Source organism: Neoarius graeffei, chromosome 14 (genome assembly GCF_027579695.1).
Source record: "Neoarius graeffei isolate fNeoGra1 chromosome 14, fNeoGra1.pri, whole genome shotgun sequence".
Lineage (NCBI taxonomy): Eukaryota > Metazoa > Chordata > Actinopteri > Siluriformes > Ariidae > Neoarius > Neoarius graeffei.
In genome coordinates, this window is record NC_083582.1 from 57,751,039 (window position 1) to 57,771,402 (window position 20,364).

A 20,364-nucleotide genomic window follows, 5' to 3' on the forward strand; every position below is an offset into this window, starting at 1 on the left:
GCCCTTAGTCAGATGGGATAGACTCCCTGCGACCCTGTAGAACAGGATAATCGGCTACAAATAATAGACGGATGGATATAAAGAAAAGTCAACATTCAGCCAGTATTAATTCTGAATTCTAACTCTGCACTGACACGACAGTAACCAAATGTAGAAGAAACGGAAATTGTTTCAGAACCGCAATATTGACCACAGACTGGACTGATTGGAGTGATTCCGGTTTCTTTTTCGTCGTCGGTTATTTTTCCAAAGCTTTCAGCTACGTCATCCATGACCACTTCAAGTTACTCAGACAGCATTGCCAGCTCCGGTGTTCCTGGATCAAACCTGAGACTGTTTAGTTTCTCTGCATGTGTCAGTCACTACGTTTACATGCACATAGAGAGAATCGAATTTCTGCCGTTGCTCGACTGAAATCGAAGTTCAAAATGCCATGTATACACCTTAATTCGGCTGAAATTGAACCGAACTTGATTTCTTGGAATCGAGCTACACGACCTAGATTATGCGATTTCTGCCGAGCTACTTAGTGCATGTATACCCTATTGAGCTACGTATTCGAGCTACTTACTTCAGCACTGCCCCTTCCGGAAGTGACAAGACCACAAGGGAAACACAACAGCCTCGGTCGGCATGACAACGAAATGAATCTTTTCTTTTTGTGGCATTGTTTGCACTGTTAAAATTTAGCTCACTTACTGTATCACCAAATACATCTGTACAGCTGTTGCATAACTGTGAATTGTGTCGAAAAAACAGCCTCGGTCAGCATGACACTTCACCTTAGCCGCCCAGTTTATTAGGAACACTTCTGTTCGCACATACAAACTACAAACACTCTTCTTAGAGTTTATTTTATTTTTAAAAGGGACAGTGTACAAATTAAACATCATCCTTGTGGTCAGGACAGATGTCTGTACCAGGTTATAGCAGTGCATGATAATTTCCGCCTGTAGTCACTTTGTTTATACTCTTGAATAGCTCTTCTTCATGACGACAACCAGAAGTGTACCAACACGATGGGGCGTGTAGCGCCACCTGTGGCTCGGGTGCACAATGCACCTCATAACAATAGCTCGATTTAAACACTGTGCATGTAGGATTGGATTTCTCTGGCACCCTGCTGGGACCTTCCGCTCGATTACCGACAGCAGCTCGATTTGGATGTGCATGTAAACGTAGTCACTGTGTCACCCAGAAGTGTATAACTTCCATACCTTTCACCTGGAAAGGTCAATACAGGGTCAGGCATGTCCACACACAGGTTTCCAGGTAAAAAAGATACAGGTACAAAAAAAAAAAAAAAAAGATAAGACTACCACCCCAGCTACAAGAGAAAAAAAATGCACAGTTACATTAAGTACCACAAACACACCAGCAGAGTAGGAAAGGTGTTTCAAATCCGAGCTGAGTTTTGTAAGTTTTTTGTTTGTTTTTTTTGAACATTTTTGCTTACAGAGACCATTTTGTATATGGCATTGCTAAAAGAACGCTTAAAGCAGTGGAAAAACGGAGAGTTGCGCACGCGTGACTATGTTTTGTATGGAATGTTGCTTGACCCCACATTTGTATATCCACCAACATGGCTGACATCCGGGTTCCTATTTTGCTTTGACGTCATTTGCAAGTCAAGGATATATGGCTTAGCGGAGGTACGCCATTGACCGAGTGCCCTTATAGTTTTTGTTGTAACTAGCAAGCCACAGGAGTGAAAATGTATAACTTTATGACTCACCTATAAAACTAATTTTTAAATGACACAGGATCTAGCTATACGCTTACAAAATAGGTTTTAAGTTATCTCTCTGAGGAAACTTTGAATGGTTTAAATGTAGAACTTTAGAAACAGAGCGTTTCCCTGTTGGACAGTTCCAGGTAACACTTTTGGTAAGCTATGAACCACTGCCCATCCAATGACTCCTCGAAGAACCACCGACAGATTTTCCCAAGCATGTTGTTTTTTTAATTAATTCCAATATGAACTACATAAAACAGCTTTCGTGACAAACCCTTAGGTCAACATTGGAGAAATCCAGCTTTTCTTAGTTCTATCAAACCTTCAAAAGTTATTTTATCTTTTCAGGACACGGAAAGGGCTGTTGTTTGTAAGTGGGGAATTTGTAAGGTTGGCTGAAATGCTGCGAGTTTGGTGTCAAGTAAAGTAAAGTAATCAAATGAGAGCTTATTGCGAATTTTTCCCTGTTCAAACAAACAAAAGGCCATGTGGTTGGATCTTGTTTATTGCAATACAAATAAAGTCACACTTTGAGATTATTATCAGAATTAGCTTTGACAGTTCAGCCAGTATCTCACTGGGCTGCGACAGCTTGCGAACGTCATTTGCGAGGGAGTTTCAAAAGTGTCTTGAAACATTCGCGGGGCTTCTCAATTTTCTCGCATGAGTTGCAAAGTATCGCTCCTTCGTCGCTGAAATTTTGAACATGTTCAAAAAATTTGTGCGACAAAATTTCTCTCAAAGTAGCCACAAATGCGTCGCTGGTGTCGCAAAGCCGTCACGAACCCTTCTCAAGTCAGTCAGTGCGTTTACATGCACATAGAGAGAATCGAATTTCTGCCGTTGCTCGACTGAAATCGAAGTTCAAAATGCCATGTATACACCTTAATTCGGCTGAAATTGAACCGAACTTGATTTCTCGGAATCGAGCTACACGACCTAGATTATGCGATTTCTGCCGAGCTACTTAGTGCATGTATACCCTATCGAGCTACGTATTCGAGCTACTTACTTCAGCACTGCCCCTTCCGGAAGTGACGAGTGACGAGACCACAAGCGGGAAACACAACAGCCTCGGTTGGCATGACAACGAATCATGACAACGGCATGAATCTTTTCTTTTTGTGGCATTGTTTGCACTGTTAAAATTTAGCTCACTTACTGTATCACCAAATACATCTGTACAGCTGTTGCATAGCTGTGAATTGTGTACATAAGTCATTGTATTTGTGTGTGTGTGTGTGTGTGTGTATATATGTCCAACATCTGAAGAATGTCAATAAAAACAAAACAATTGAACTTTTTGTATGTTTATTAAGACACAAGTTAAATTGTAAGCAAAAAATAATTTTTTTGTAAGCAAAAAATGGACTTTAGAAAAATATACAATTGTGCAAAATAAGTTGTCTTACAAAACAGTGGTCTGCGCAGGACAGTTTGTAGCCATACAGTCTGTTAGAGCAAGCATAACAGCTTGAGCAGGGAACTTGTGAACACGGAACTGCTAGTGTTGCCAGATTGGGCGGTTTTAAGTGCATTTTGGCGGATTTGAACATGTTTTGGGCTGGAAAACGTCAGCAGTACCTGGCAACACTGCTGATAACTTTGTTTATACTCTTGAATAGCTCTTCTTCATGACGACAACCGGAAGTGTACCAACACGATGGGGCGTGTAGTGCCACCTGTGGCTCGGGTGCACAATGTACCTCACACAATAGCTCGATTTCCTTGTGTGCATGTAGGATTGGATTTCTCTGGCACCCCTGCTGGGACCCTTAGCTCGATTACCGACAGTAGCTCGATTTGGATGTGCATGTAAACGCACTGAGTTTCTGCGAGACAGGAAGTGCGAGTGTATCTCACTGGGCTGCGACAGCCTGCGACTAGTTGGAGACACAACAACTGCGATAAAATATGCGAATATCAATTCAGTGTGATTCCAAGTGAAAATTGTCACCAATTCACATATTTTATCGCAATTGTTGTGTCTCCAACAAGTCGCAGGCTGTCGCAGCCCAGTGAGGTACTACCCTTAGATATAGCATTGCTGGTGAATTTAACACCAACTGTAAAAGAAAGTGTTGTTCTTTCAGTGAAGAGATTTTTTTTAACTTTACTTTGTTTCTGCCATTTTCTTCTGACCAATTTAACTTGTTTGCAACTACAGTGCCAGTCAAAAGTTTGTACACCCCTACACACACACATTTTTTTCTGTATTCTGAATATTTCCTACGTTGTAGAACAATACTGAAGACACCAAAATGATGAAACAGCATCTCGAACATGTATGGAATTGTGTCATGAACACAAATGCTTGATATTTTAGATTCTTCAATGTAGCCAACATTTACCTTGATGACACTTTGCACACTATTGGCATTATCTTAACCAGCTTCACGAGGTAGACACCTGGAATGCTTTTCAATCAATAGTTAAAAGTTAATTAGTGGACTTTATACAGTACACTGTTTTAGTGTCATAATTTATGTAATAAAGTGCAACCTGCTTAGCTATTTTGCTGCCCTAAATGACCGGATAAAGTCTCCTATAATTAACCTGATGGTATTTGTGGTGTCAGGGCTCACATGTGCTCTGTTGGCTTTAACTCTTTACCCCTTAATGACGACCCCGTGTATACCCCATAATGACGACTCTGAATTTGCCTCTACATACGCATTTTACCCTTTACAGGTATCCCAGGTGAATATTTATGACAAAATGTATGAATTTTGAAAAGATAATTGAACAATGTTATATAAAGCATCTTTGTAAAGTTGCAGTAATCATTTATTGTACACCATGACATGAATTCTTCATGTAAAATGTAAAGACTGGTTTTCACACAGGTATTACTCACCTTTCAGACACAGCCTGTGAGTTGCTAACTTTGAGTGATTTTTGTATTCTGTCATGCTGTCTTTTCAAAAACGTACATGTCATGTACAACTGAGAGACACAGGAAATCATTCCTACCTGTTGGTCAAGCTGTACAATACCGTATAACTGTGGTACACTGTCTTACCATGTATACTGTATCCTTAACTCAGGTGCAATATATGTATATAGGAATGATTGTATATAAAATCACTTCATTTTGCTTTTACTTAAGTTATTGAACTTATTTAAATGTATTTTATTTATTCTTTTTTCAGAAGATTTTATCTTCTATTTTTAGACATGTTTACTTCTCTGATTCAGGAGCTTGGTAGCAAATTTGAATTTCCCTCCGGGGATTAATAAAAGTGATTCTGATTGTTTTAATATAATGAAGGAGAAAACTGATATGAACAAAACCTTGTCTTTAGACTTTTTTTTTCTTGTAAATATGTTCTAAGGGTGAACAGTACATGGGTCCGTCTCAGAAACTGGGCTCTCATTTGGGATATTATGGTAAAAAAATAAATTTTCTAATTTTACTATTTTTTTTGGATTTACCTAACAATGTTTCTTTTGTCATGTTTAATAAGAATAAAGATAGTATCTTGCCTTATCCGGCCTCCACTGCAGAATTTTTTTTTTTTTATTACAATTCAAATGCTTTTGTAAAATTGATTTCCATATAAAATAACTCCATCATGAAGAATTAAAGCCCTCCTTCACAGATGAGTGAAAATATTGAATAAATTTCCTCTTTTTGATTGCTTGGGTTAAAAATGCCAAGTTATGATGACTGAATTGATTATTCACTTAAATATGAATAATATGATACATTTAGGGTATTTGATTTGGCGAAATAGGACACAGTGGAAAACTCAAGAACACCCCGGAAAGATGAGAATAACGGCGGTGGTAAAAGAACAGCGACTGTACCGGCTGAAGGTCGCGCGGGTCTCTGCTGCGGCGCGCGAGCAACGGGACATCACTACCGCCCCAGACAGGGCGGGGCAAAATGATTGGCCGTAGAGTCTATCAAAAGTTCGATTTAAATTGACCATGGTTGCAAAATATTGGCCAAAAATATGCAAACACTACGAAATATGAAAGTAAGATGAAAAAGAAACATTCTATTGCCTCATACTGCAAGACTAAAACAAAAATTGTCAAAACTCACCTTTTCAGCAATAACGTCCGAACAGATCACCCGCGTAACAGAAAGACCGCAAATGGAAGCGCGATCAACTAACTGCTGGAGTGGAAAATTCCATTCTACACATGCAAATTGTTAATGTGTGTCCTTCCCCGCACACAAATAACACGCTACGGTAAAAAATAGACCACAACGCATTTTATAGCTCAGAAATTCATACAAGACCAGCTACCATCGTAACATATTCTGTAAGAAACATATTCTATACCTAACTTTCAGCTTTCATTTTAAAAAACAAAATCACAGATTTATAACAATTTTTATATGGCGTAGTAATTTTAAGTTACTGCTTTTGGTGAGGTAGTGACCTTGACCTTCCATTTAGATCAAAACACATGGTTTTGGGTCTGCGGAAAACGGAGTTACGACGGTGATCAAATATTTTGCCTGATGTTTTATTGCGGTTATGATTATTCTGTGAGGTGTATAAAGTTACAACTTAAAATACAATTAGTGATAACTGTAGACTTTTCAGTGGACTACGACCTTTTTAAGCGAATGCGATGTAGCCAACCATTTATCATGTCCCAGATCAAGCTGCCATTTTTCCACAAATTTGCAGAATTTTTTGACAAATTCTGAATAAAGTATTCACATCAAAGATTTAGTTTTATCTGTATTATTTCTTTCATCATTTTATTTCAAATTAAAACCAACATCACCATTCAAAACCGTATAGTTTATTGAGTGTGAGTATATTTAGTGGGGTTCCCCCACAGTACCCAGTTTCTGAGACAGACCCAGATATACAAGGTTGGCTGGAGCAACTGGTTTAAAGGGTAAAGAGATTTAATTCATCAGTTGATTCAGGTAAAAGATCCAGAGCCAAAGCTGCCTGAGCTGGTGTGAAAACCGCAATGGCGAAGAGTTAATGATGTATAAACGCAGCTTCTGTCCTGACACTGGACTACCTGCCTTCACCACCATTAACCGAGAAACTTTGCTCCGGTATCGTCGATAAATATCGACTCATCCCCTCAGCACTCTACAGACTCTGATAAACACAGCTCGTTGTTTCAACAACAAACAACAACAATTCTCTGTTAAATTTGCACCACAGAAACGAACCTGTATATATTTACACACAAAAAAAATATTATACCCTTCTACATTTAAACCCATTTTCTGTATTTAAATGAAGTGTACAGTTACACAGCAGGTTGGCTTTTTCCCTCAGCTGTGGTTGCTGGTTAGCCGCAGCGGTGCAACCCACCACCAACAACAATATAACTCTGGATTTATCCAACAAAACCGCATTTAAACAAAAAAACAAGGCCCGGAGAACCCCTGTACAGGACTGACCTTGTGCCCAGGGACTCGGTGCTGCCAGGTCGGCCTGCCCGTCCAGGAAAAGCCGAGCTAAACTTTAAAACGCTGTCGAGCAGCTCGAACTCAACCGCTGCCCTGACCGCCTGTACCTCACAATGCGCGCGCCCGTGTTCCTGCGCGCCCTCGCTCCCAATCCGCTGCTCTGAAGCCAATGCGCGTATCCGTGTCACTGCGCGTGCTCGTATTCCGCACCCTGTATCTTCTGGAGCAGTGTTCATTTACATCACCGTTCCGCTCTTCACCCCATGACGAACATGGCATCAGTGCCAGCGACAGTGCAGTGACTGTTCAAGCAGTGAGAGGGGGTTGCATCACAAATCAATACATTAAAGAAATAATGCACGTGTGTAAAATGTTCTCCATCATGATCAGACCCATCTCCAAACTGGATCTGAGCAAGACAGGCTGCAGTAGGGCAAAGGAGAAGAATAAAATGTAAGCTTTGCAGATATACAGTTAACACAAGTGGATTGCGAAGGTGGAATTACATGTGTAAGTATTGCACAGATAGTATTACCAGTATTACCTGGGTGTAGTATTGCACGGGTAGTGTTACCAGAATTACCTGGGTGTAGTATTGCACGGGTAGTATTACCAGTATTACCTGGGTGTAGTATTGCACGGGTAGTATTACCAGAATTACCTGGGTGTAGTATTGCACGTGTAGTATTACCAGTATTACCTGGGTGTAGTATTGCACGGGTAGTATTACCAGTATTACCTGGGTGTAGTATTGCACGGGTAGTATTACCAGTATTACCTGGGTGTAGTATTGCACGGGTAGTGTTACCAGTATTACCTGGGTGTAGTATTGCATGGGTAGTATTACCAGTATTACCTGGGTGTAGTATTGCACGGGTAGTGTTACCAGAATTACCTGGGTGTAGTATTGCACGGGTAGTATTACCAGCATTACCTGGGTGTAAGTATTGCACGGGTAGTATTACCAGTATTACCTGGGTGTAAGTATTGCATGGGTAGTATTACCTGGGTGTAGTATTGCATAGATAGTATTACCAGTATTACCTGGGTGTAGTATTGCACAGGTAGTATTACCTGGGTGTAAGTATTGCGCGGGTAGTATTACCTGGGTGTAAGTATTGCATGGGTAGTGTTACCAGTATTACCTGAGTGTAAGTATTGCATGGGTAGTATTACCAGCATTACCTGGGTGTAAGTATTGCATGGGTCGTATTACCAGTATTACCTGGGTGTAGTATTGCACAGATAGTATTACCAGTATTACCTGGGTGTAAGTATTGCACGGATAGTATTACCAGTATTACCTGGGTGTAGTATTGCACGGGTAGTATTACCAGTATTACCTGGGTGTAGTATTGCATAGATAGTATTACCAGTAGTACCTGGGTGTAGTATTGCACAGGTAGTATTACCAGTAGTACCTGGGTGTAAGTATTGCACGGGTAGTATTACCAGTATTACCTGGGTGTAGTATTGTACAGGCAGTATTACCTGGGTGTAGTATTGCACAGGTAGTATTACCAGGGTGTAAGTATTGCACGGGTAGTATTACCAGTATTACCTGGGTGTAGTATTGTACAGGTAGTATTACCTGGGTGTAGTATTGCACATGTAGTATTACCAGTATTTCCTGGGTGTAGTATTGTACAGGTAGTATTACCTGGGTGTAGTATTGCACAGGTAGTATTACCAGTATTACCTGGGTGTAGTATTGCATAGATAGTATTACCAGTATTGCCTGGGTGTAGTATTGCACAGGTAGTATTACCTGGGTGTACTATTACACCCAGGTAATACTGGTATTACGTGCAATTCCACATTCGTAATACACTTATGTTAACTGTATATCTGCCAACCTGCAAATTTAATTTTTTTAATCTCTAAATTTGTAGTTTCTCTCTCATTCATATACATCTCCTTTGTGTACTTTTGCACTACTCCTTCACTGCCTTATCTTTTTCTCTTTATAGATTTTGCTGCTTCAACAATGCAAATTTCCCCTTGTGGGATAATAAAAGGCTATCTTTTATCTTAAATGGGTTCTCGGAGAATATGCAAAATGGTTGAAGGCAGTCACAAAGGTAATGGATGGGTGTACAAGATCTGAAATAATATTCAGCAAGTTCAGAAAGGGAGCAGTGCGCACACAGTTTATCCTTGTCAGGATCACAATGTATCCAGAGAGTCTTTTCGTAACCCTGGATGGAACACCAGTCCATTCCAGAGATGTAAACTTACTCCCTAATAGTTATTGCTACACGATTAATGAAGTGTGAATCTTGATTTGGTATAAATAAACGCCTTCAAGCTTTAGCACTTAGCTGTATAGAGTAAAATTCTGTTGCAATGCCCTTATAGTCAATTTCAGAACTGGATCAGTCCACATTTCTAATGAGTGAAGTAGAACAAGCAAGCAGTTATGTCAGGGTACCATGGAGATGTGTGGGAGAACCTGTGGATTAATACTGCCACCATCTGTTCATTTAATGCCAAGGATTTTCAGCAGCACTGAGGACAGGACTGTACCAATTTAAAAAAAGAAAAGTTCTGTAAAATGTCACAAAGCCGTAAAAATCAGTTACGCTCAATGTAACACTATAAATAAAAATCAGAAAACCATTTGCCATTAATTTTAATTTTATTTCATGTCAAGGGGTGAAAACCTGCCCTACAGTAAGCATTCAGAAGAAATATACAGTTCAGTCCAGTTTATGACTCTGCACAACTCGGGAGAGCTGAGTGTAGACACACCAAGATCCCTCTCCATCATCACAGGTTCTGTTATTTAAACTACAATGCAGATTCAAGACAAAATGGTCTCTGTAAGCAAAAATGTTCAAAAAACAAAAAAAAAAACCTTACAAAACTCAAAAGAAAAAAATCTAAATCATCTAATCAAGTTGACATGAGACACTTTAACTCGGATTACAATAAGTGAGGCGATCAACTGAGATGGAACATTTAAAGTGCTTTCAAAAAGTACAGAGGGAAATGGAACAAAACCAGGCCAGTCATGTCTGTTTACGTTATCCTTAATCTCTCACATCAATATTCTGTAAAATTAATTATGCCTGATCCATATTGCACAAAAATTCATATCTATCAGTTATTCAGCCATCACCCTGCTTGGTATAGCAACCAAAATTTACAAGGAGTAATAAGATGTAGGTGAAAAGGTCATCAGAAAGAAAACCTGACCGTGGAAGCCAAGAGGGGAGAAGAAAAAAAAAAGTATTAAAAAAAGAAACAAACAAAATTCCCATCTCTATATTAAAACATCAATAAATAAAACATCCACCTGCAAATACAATGAAAACATGGTAAATAACTATTAAATAGACCCTATTGTAAATTCAGCTAGGCCATAAAACGCTGCAACGTCATGCTGAGTCCTAGAACTGGACAAGAGAAAAGTTATCAAAAGATAATGATCAAATCTAGATTTCTAACTGCAATCACAAAGGCAACAAAACTCTTCAAACAGTGGTGGGTATGAAACATTTAACTGCTTTTGGTTTTATTAAATGTGCAAGCCAAACACGATGGCTACATTTAATCACAATAAATACTCATGAGCAAAGCATGATGAAAGCTTAGTGCCAGATTTATGAAAGCGTTTAGTCCGTACAATCTGCAACGGCAGATTTCAGAATAACAGTCAATGACCACCGATGCTCAGTGACTGAAAATCTGCAAAGAATATCGACTGGCCATGGTCACTGATGAAGCATTTGCAAAATGGTCAGGGTTGAATATTATTTCAAACATGGCACAGGCTTGTTTAGAGATCAACAAACCAGGGACTAGTTGTTTAGAATAAACTTTGCCCATTTCTGCAGATGTTGCATCTGTACCAAGATACAGAGAACAGCTGCTGTTAAGCTAAGTAAGACCACAACGCCAACATTCTCTATATTGCTTATTATGGGTGAAATGAACATGATCACTGACTAAAAGGAGAGATTAAAATAGCCCAACACCACTTCCTTATTGGGGAATTCAATTCAAAACCCATCAGAGGTAAAATGTCTAAATCTATTAGTTAAAATGCTACCGCATTTCTTCACATAGCCACATTATATTAGATCACAGGCTGAACTAATGAAAGGCTATAAGGCAGTACTCCCAATCAATAGCGTCAACCGATGAGTAGCGATTTGTTAAACCCATCAATTTTAAAAACAGCAGTGTCGAACATAACAGGTGACCTTCCATTTACAGACCGAGCGCACATTTCATAATGCTGATATCACCATCAGTTAATGATGCACATTTACTACGATGTTTTTGTACAGTGCTTGAAAGTAACATATGGAGTGTCTCCAATCAGCAGCTTTGAGTTCTCTTAAAACCTTCATTTTTCTTCCACTTTCTTTATTCCTTTTTTATAAACATGACCATTGTAAGGCCCCAAGAACCCCAGTGCACAAAAACAGGTTCTGTGTTCATGTACTCTCACTGTAGTGTTTAAATTATCCATTCAAGTGAATTAGTTTATTGGAAACTGCTCAGTGGAAGCAATCAAGAACAAAGTCACTCTCTCCAAAACAGTTAAAAACAAGTCGCAATGATGCATACATGAATAAGCTTGGAGGATGCAGTAGCTGGGTTTCTTTTGACCCTTTTTTTGGAAGTTAATTTCCCATTTATTCCTGCCTTTTTTAATCTTTATAATTTTTTTGATGATACATTCCGCTTGGCACAGTGAGGGCTAAAAATCTAATGCAATTAAGAGTGAAGCTACAAGGTACTTACAGAGCAGTGATTGCACTCATTTTTGTCCTATTTCTTTCTCTCTCTTTTTTTTGGTGTGTGTTTAAACAGGGAAATGGGACCTCTAAACATATGACCAGAGAGGACAACTGTACAGCCAAATGTAGGAATATTTCATACATATATATACTTATATTCAAATATATATATAGTTTAAAGTGTTAGGCCTGTTGAACTGTCCAGTGTTGGAAGGCCAGCTCAGTTCTTCTGACTTCATCTAGACTTGCAGACTTCAAAATGCTACAAAAACAAAGTGCAGATTATCAGCATGAAACTTATAACCAAGTAGAAATCAATCACTCAGTGACAAAATACAAAACCGGATAACTTACATTTTTACTGTTTGGCTCCGCCTCCTCCCCGGATGACCGCTGGCTGGTTATTGAAGAGTCCCACCCCTGAGCGGTTGATGTTAGGGTGGGTGGGAGAAGCCACAGGTGGCTGGCCTGGTCTGATGGGTTTGGCTTGATAGAAAAACAATACATGTGTTAAGAAGGTCAGAAAACCATAATTCACTATACCAAAAAAAAAAAAAAAAGACCCAACCACTTTTAAGTAATAGATAATCCAAAAACAAAATGAACACAATTTATGCTCCTGGCATAAATGCAGTTGATCATCCATCAGCCGATCAAGCATAAAAAAAAAAAAAAATTTTAAAACACCAGTAATAAAGTGCTTAGCTACTAGTTCAGCAAACAACTGCCTCAAATTAAACTGTTTTTCCCAGCAACACCATTTGTACATACACTGCTTTATTAAATATCATAATCACCACTAAAAGGAACAACATTGTGCTGGAATGACTGAACAGAGAGCTTTCATGCTGTAGACAAAATCATTTTGCACATCACGTGGTAGTGTCAACATTAGCATGACGACATGGAGTGCTCGAATCCAGCCAACAGCTCCCCCCCCAGCCTATTTATCTGATTATTAAAAGGGCGTTAATGGTCTATGTACATTTAATCATTCTATTTACATGTCAGTAACAAGAAATGGACAATTTTTGTTTTGTGTTCTTTCTTTGCAAGTCAAAAAAAAAGTAACTAAACAAAACTAGGATTCCGTTTTTCTGACGCCTGTGGTAGCCACTGATAGCAAGCGTAATTTACTGAGCAGCTCAAGCAGAGAAAACTGCGATCTAAAACTACAGAGTAAATGCCAAACCTCTCAAAAGAAGTAGATACCAATGTGATGCAAAATCACATACAGGAGACCGTTTTTGGAGCAGCAGGTAATAATGGCCCTTTCAGCTGATAACCATCACAAGTAAATTTAAGCCCTGTGGGAAACACTGGTCATTCTCTCACTCCATACGGTATGTGGTGGTTTGCATTTAATGCATTTTAGCAAAAATTATCAAACACTATTGAATAAATTTTATTACTACTACTATTGAAGTGCCCATCTCCATCAGTCCCCCCTCAGGCCTATATTCAATCCTGACTTGTATACAAATGTACATTGTATACATTAGTACATACAGTGGTGCTTGAAAGTTTATGAATCCTTTAGAATTTTCTATATTTCTGCATAAATATGACCTAAAACTATCAATTTCATACAAGCCCTAAAAGTAGATAAAGAGAATCCAGTTAAACAAATGAGACAAAAATATTATACTTGGTCATTTATTTATTGAGGAAAATGATCCAGTATTATGGGTGGCACGGTGGTGTAGTGGTTAGCACTGTCGCCTCACAGCAAGAAGGTCCGGGCTCGAGCCCCGTGGCCGGCGAGGGCCTTTCTGTGCGGAGTTTGCATGTTCTCCCCATGTCCGCGTTGGTTTCCTCCGGGTGGTCCGGTTTCCCCCACAGTCCAAAGACATGCAGGTTAGGTTAACTGGTGGCTCTAAATTGACCGTAGGTGTGAATGCGAGTGTGAATGGTTGTCTGTGTCTATGGCTACGTTCACACTGTAGGCTGAAGTGACTCAAATCCGATCTTTTCGCCCCTATGTGACCTGTATCCGATCTTTTATTGACAATATGAACGACACCGATCCTATTTTTTCAAATCCGACCCAGGCCGTTTGGATATGTGGTCCTAATTCCGATTCCTATCCGCTCTTTTCATATGTGACTTCAGTCTGAAGCACCAGGTCGCATTCGTCCGACTTACACGTCATCAACAAGCCACAAACGTCACTATTCTGCGCTGAAGTAGGCGGCGGGTCTCTCAAAAAAAAGTTACAACATGGCGCATAATCACGGGCGCAGATAGAGGGGGGGACTCGTCCCACCCAGATTTAAATTCACCTCGTTCGGTCCCCCCCACTTATAGGGAGGAAAAAACGTCTATGCTGTCTTTCTTTGCATAAGGCAAACCTCACGGAAAAATCAAAAGACTAATTACCATTCGGTTTACTGAGGTGCACAGCAGTGTATACATAGTTGCAACAACTCACATAAAACAAAGACTGATATTCGGTTGGTTGAGCTGCGCAGACTGCACAGGTTGCGAGCTTGAGCTTGGTTGCTATGGTTACTAACAACAAGTTTGACAGGCATGTTGGGGTTGGTTTGCTGGCAGCTTTGTCCCCCCCAGTTTTTTGTCCCTCCCAGTTCAAAAAACGTATCTGCACCCCTGCGCATGACATCAATGCGAGGGACGCTTCGGGCTGTGAAGGTTCAGAATCTTCTCAATGGAAGGACGCAGAGGTTAGGGAGCTGATTTCCATTTGGGGGGATGCAGCTATTCAAGCTAGATTGGATGGGTCATACCGCAACCGGGCGGTTTTACTTCCGTAAACACTGGCCATGCTCACTGCGTGTGACGTCGTCGTATCCTGCAATGCGCATGCGGAACACTTTTAGGTCGCTTTTCGTTCATACTGAGGATCACATACAAGTCGCATATATTTGTTAATGTGAACGACCTCACAAAAAAATCGGATTTCACAAAAAAATCGGAATTGAGCATTAAGCCTTGCAGTGTGAACGTAGCGCATGTGTCAGCCCTGTGATGACCTGGTGACTTGTCCAGGGTGTACCCTGCCTTTCGCCCATAGTCAGCTGGGATAGGCTCCAGTTTGCCTGCGACCCTGTAGAACAGGATAAAGCGACTAGAGATAATGAGATGAGATCCAGTATTACATATGTGAGTGGCAAAAGTATGTGAACCTCTAGGATTAGCAGTTAATTTGAAGGTGAAATTAGAGTCAGGTGTTTGTCATCCCATTGACTGAAATCAGGTGTGAGTGGGCACCCTGTTGTATTTAAAGAACAGGGATCTATCAAAGTCTGATCTTCACAACACATTTGTGGAAGTGTATCATGGCACGAACAAAGGAGATTTCTGAGAACCACAAAAAGCATTATTGATGCTCATCAGGCTGGAAAAGGTTACAAAACCATCTCTAAAGAGTTTGGACTCCACCAATCCACAGACAGACAGATTGTGTACAAATGGAGGAAATTCAAGACCATTGTTACCCTCCCCAGGAGTGGCCAACCAACAAAAGATCACTCCAGCAAGGCGTGTAATAGTCTGCAAGGTCACAAAGGACCCCATAGTAACTTCTAAGCAACTGAAGGCCTCTCTCACATTGGCTAATGTTAATGTTCATGAGTCCACCATCAGAACACTGAACAATGGTGTGCATGGCAGGGTTGCAAGGAGAAAGCCACTCTTCTCCAAAAAGAACATTGCTGCTCGTCTGCAGTTTGCGCTAAAGATCACGTAGACAAGCCAGAAGGCTACGGAACAAATCAGACTTCCTGTTTCCTGAGTTGTTCGCGCCGAGTCCTTTTTCCCGCGAGTGCCGGCGTTAATTACTAATCCTTTTTTAACTTTTTTTCTATAAATAAATTTCCAGTATCCTCTTCATTTTTATTATACTGTCGCTTTCATTTTTGTACTTTTCACTTTCGCTTTCCTTTTTCCGGTTTTTTTCCCGGTTTTTTTCTCTTTCTTTTTTCGGAAGAACGCCGAGACCGGAAGCTTTCTTTTTCTCTCCTCCTGTGTAAAGTCCACAAGCGGAGCCCATCTGATCTGCTTTAATATCAACAGATCTTCATTTAAGAGTACGTGAATCTTTTCATCATGGCACACCTTCAGCCTGTTCAGTGTGCTGAGTGCAGGATGTTTAGTCATTCTTCCTCCGTCACTAGCGATAGCTCTATTAGCTTTACTTGTGATAAGTGCAGATTAGTTAGCTCTCTGACGGAGAAGATTTCAGTGCTAGAAGCGCATGTCCAGGCTTTAGAGCAGGTTAGTGAGCGTGAGAACAGTGTAGTTTCTGTTAGGGAAAGTCTGGACGCCCTAGGTGGAGTTAGCAATCCCCCAACTCCGGCATTAGAGCCCTTACAGCGGGGCGAATGGGTGACGGCTCGGCGGCATAAGCGTAGAGCCAAAGCTACCGCTGAGGCTCGCCCACGGGAGCACCACTCCTCTCCGCGTCACGTGTCGAACAGGTTTGCTCTCCTTAGTGATGCACCCACTGAGAAACCTGAAAGAGCTCTGGTTATAGGGGACTCTATCATACGGCACGTGAAATTAGCTCAGCCTTTAGGGGCACCAGCAGCTTTAGTCAGGTGTATACCGGGAGCCAGGGCGCCGGACATAGCAGGTAATCTTAGGGTCCTAGGCAAGCACAGGTTCTTAAAGATAGTTATCCATGCAGGAGCTAATGATATACGCCTTTGTCAGTCTGAGGTTACTAAGAGTAACTTTGTAGAGGTGTTTAAATTAGCGAAGGCGATGTCCGATGCTGTAGTATGCTCTGGCCCCATCCCAATGCGGCGTGGCGATGTAGCTTACAGCAGGTTATGGTCGCTGAACTGCTGGCTGTCCAGGTGGTGCTCTGAAAACAGTGTGGGCTTTATAGATAATTGGGCTAATTTTGAGGGCACTGCTGGCCTGTTAGGGCGGGACGGTATCCATCCCACTCGGGAAGGTGCTGCTCTCATTTCCTGCAGCATAGGTCATAGTCTCAGAACAGGCCTAGTTAATTTCTGACAATCCAGAGCCAAGGCCAGGGAGCAGACGAACAGGCTAAACCGACTGTCTGCTAGCTGCACAGAGTCGTCACTCAGGGCCCACTACATCGAGACTGTGTCTGTTCCCCGAGCTCAACAAAAAGGTAGAAATTTTCAGAGAGTTTGTTCCAGTAACCTAATCAATATAAAATTAGATCATACTGACTGTACAGCCGCTGCCAGCACCTTTGATCTAAAGGTGGGGCTATTAAATATTAGATCTCTTACATCTAAAGCGCTAATGGTTAATGAACTCATTACTGATCAGGAGTTTAATGTACTGTGTTTAACAGAAACATGGATTAAGCCAAATGAATATATAGCATTAAATGAAGCGAGTCCTCCTGGATACAGTTATATACACCAGCCTCGTCTAACTGGCAGAGGAGGAGGCGTCGCGGTTATTTATAACGATTATCTAGGTGTAACACACAAACCTGGTTATAAATTTAATACATTTGAAGTTCTTCATACTCATATAATGTATGTAGCCTCGAAAAATAAGTCTACCCAGTTAATTCCATTGCTTATTATTTACAGGCCCCCGGGGCCGTATTCTGAGTTTCTTTCTGAATTTGCAGATTTTATCTCAGATTTGGTTATTTCCTTAGACAAAGCTTTAGTTGTCGGAGATTTTAATATTCACTTCGATAACCCAGAAGACTCTTTAAAAACAGCGTTTGTGTCCATCTTAGATTCAGTCGGGATTAAGCAGAATGTCATAGGACCGACCCATAATGGTGGTCACACCCTTGATCTAATACTAACATTCAGATTAAACGTAGACAATATAGTCATACTTCCACAGTCTGAAGTTATCTCAGATCATTGTCTCATCTCATTCAAAATATGTCTGAGTAATAATATATGCACCTCACCATGCTACTGTATTAAACGTACTTTCACGTCAACTACTGCACAGAGCTTTGTAAATGATCTCCCAGAGTTATCAACTTTGATTGGGTCACTGTCAGCCCCTGCAGAACTTGATCAGGCAACTGAATGCTTAGAGTCAACATTCCGCCATACTTTAGATAATGTAGCTCCTCTAAAAAGGAAAATGGTCAGAGACAAAAAATTAGCACCCTGGTATAACGATGACACTCGCACATTAAAACAGACCACTCGAAAATTGGAACGTAAATGGGGTCAAACAAAATTGGTAGTGTTCAAATTAGCTTGGAAGGAGAGCTTCCTGAAGTATAGAAAAGCTCTTAGTGCTGCGAGATCAACATATTTCTCCTCCCTAATAGAAGATAACAAAAATAATCCTAGATTCCTATTTAATACTGTAGCAAAATTAACCAGGAATAAGTCCACTATCAACACATGCACACCTGCAGTATGTAGTAGCAACGACTTCATGAATTTTTTTAATGACAAAATTGAGAATATCCGACAAAAAATTCAAACTACTAATTTAAGGTTAAACAATGAAAGTGACCTTGTAGTTAACAATATAACTGTATCAGATCATCAGTTAGAATGTTTTACTCCCCTAAAAGAAACTGAATTACTTTCATTAATCTCTACATCAAAAGCCTCAACTTGCGTACTAGATCCCTTACCGACACATCTATTCAAACAGATAATGCCTGGAGTAATTGAACCGCTTCTAAAAATAATAAATTCTTCTCTTATGATTGGCTATGTACCCAAATCCTTTAAACTAGCAGTTATCAAACCCCTGATTAAAAAACCTGACCTTGATCCCTGTCAGCTGTCCAATTATCGGCCAATATCAAATCCCCTTTATCTCCAAGATCCTTGAAAAAGCTGTGGCACAGCAGTTATGCTCATATTTACATAGGAATAACATCCATGAAATGTATCAGTCAGGATTTAGACCTCATCATAGCACAGAGACAGCACTGGTTAAAGTAGTAAACGACCTACTGTTGGCGTCTGATCAGGGCTGTGTCTCGCTACTTGTGTTGCTTGACCTTAGTGCAGCATTTGATACCATTGATCATTCCATTCTTCTGGATAGACTAGAAAATGTTGTGGGAGTTAAGGGAACGGCCCTCTCCTGGCTCAGGTCTTATCTAACTGATCGTTATCAGTATGTTGATATAAATGGTGATATTTCTAGACGTACCGAGGTAAAGTTTGGTGTTCCACAAGGTTCTGTCTTGGGTCCACTGCTTTTTTCTCTATATATGTTACCTCTGGGCGATATTATTCGTAAACATTGTATTAGTTTCCACTGTTATGCTGATGACACACAGTTGTATGTCTCTGCAAAACCTGATGAGAGACACCAGCTTAATAAAATTGAGGAATGTGTTAAGGACATTAGACACTGGATGCTTATAAATTTCCTTCTGCTTAACTCTGACAAGACTGAAGTACTTGTGCTAGGACCACATACAGCTAGAAGTAAGTTTTCTGATTACACAGTAACTCTGGATGGCCTTTCTGTTTCTTCACGTGCAGCAGTAAAAGACCTCGGAGTGATTATTGACCCCAGTCTTTCATTCGAAACTCACATTGATAACATCACCCGGATAGCTTTCTTTCATCTCAGAAATATTGCAAAGATAAGAAATTTAATGTCATTGCATGATGCAGAAAAACTAGTCCATGCTTTCGTTACCTCCAGGTTGGATTATTGTAATGCCTTACTGTCTGGATGTTCCAATAAGTGCATAAACAAGCTCCAGTTAGTTCAAAATGCCGCAGCAAGAGTCCTTACTAGAACTAGAAAATATGACAACATCACGCCTGTCTTATCCACACTGCATTGGCTCCCAATCAAATTTCGTATTGATTATAAAATACTACTATTGACCTTTAAAGCACTAAATGGTCTCGCACCACAGTACCTGAGTGAACTTCTGCTCCTCTATGACCCGCCACGCCTACTTAGATCAAAAGGTGCAGGCTATCTGCTGGTACCTCGTATAGTGAAGGCTACATCAGGGGGCAGAGCCTTTTCTTACAAAGCCCCACTGTTATGGAACAGCCTTCCAAGTAATGTTCGGGAATCAGACACAGTCTCAGCATTTAAGTCTAGGCTGAAAACATATCTGTTTAGTCAAGCCTTTTGTTAATGGTGTTTATGAGGTAAAGGAGTAGATCTGGAGGGTCCTCAGACATAGAGTGTTTTGGTAAACTGGGATGTATGGATGCTGTCAGTCCCCACTAGCTTGCTCACTCGAGTTTGTTGACGGTGTAGTGGCTGGCTGCTTTATGTCCCGGGGCTCCCTCATGCCTGTGTTACCTTCTGGCTCTCTCCTTTTAGTTATGCTGTCATAGTTAGTTGCCGGAGTCCCTGCTTGTACTCGGTGCAATATGTATACTGTTCCTACTTATTCAGGTGACATTGGGCATACCTAACCACCTGTGTTTTCTTTCTCTCCCCCCCACCCCAAATCTGTCCCTCTGAGTTACATGGAGTCAACAGGAAATCTTTTGGTGGAGACGGTGGGGACCTCAACTGGCTATCGTAGCCTGCAGGGAATCGGCCGTCAGACA

The 20,364-nt window shown here is 40.6% G+C and overlaps 1 protein-coding gene and 1 pseudogene across 1 annotated transcript in view; both read right to left on the reverse strand.

Moving 5' to 3' along the window:
• LOC132898481 (guanylate-binding protein 1-like) overlaps positions 1-20,364 on the reverse strand; it is a 230,198-nt gene that overhangs the window by 148,864 nt on the left and 60,970 nt on the right. The window lies entirely within an intron of this gene.
• The window catches only part of LOC132898635 (kinesin-1 heavy chain-like), a 31,320-nt pseudogene continuing 22,555 nt past the window's right edge, over positions 11,600-20,364 (reverse strand).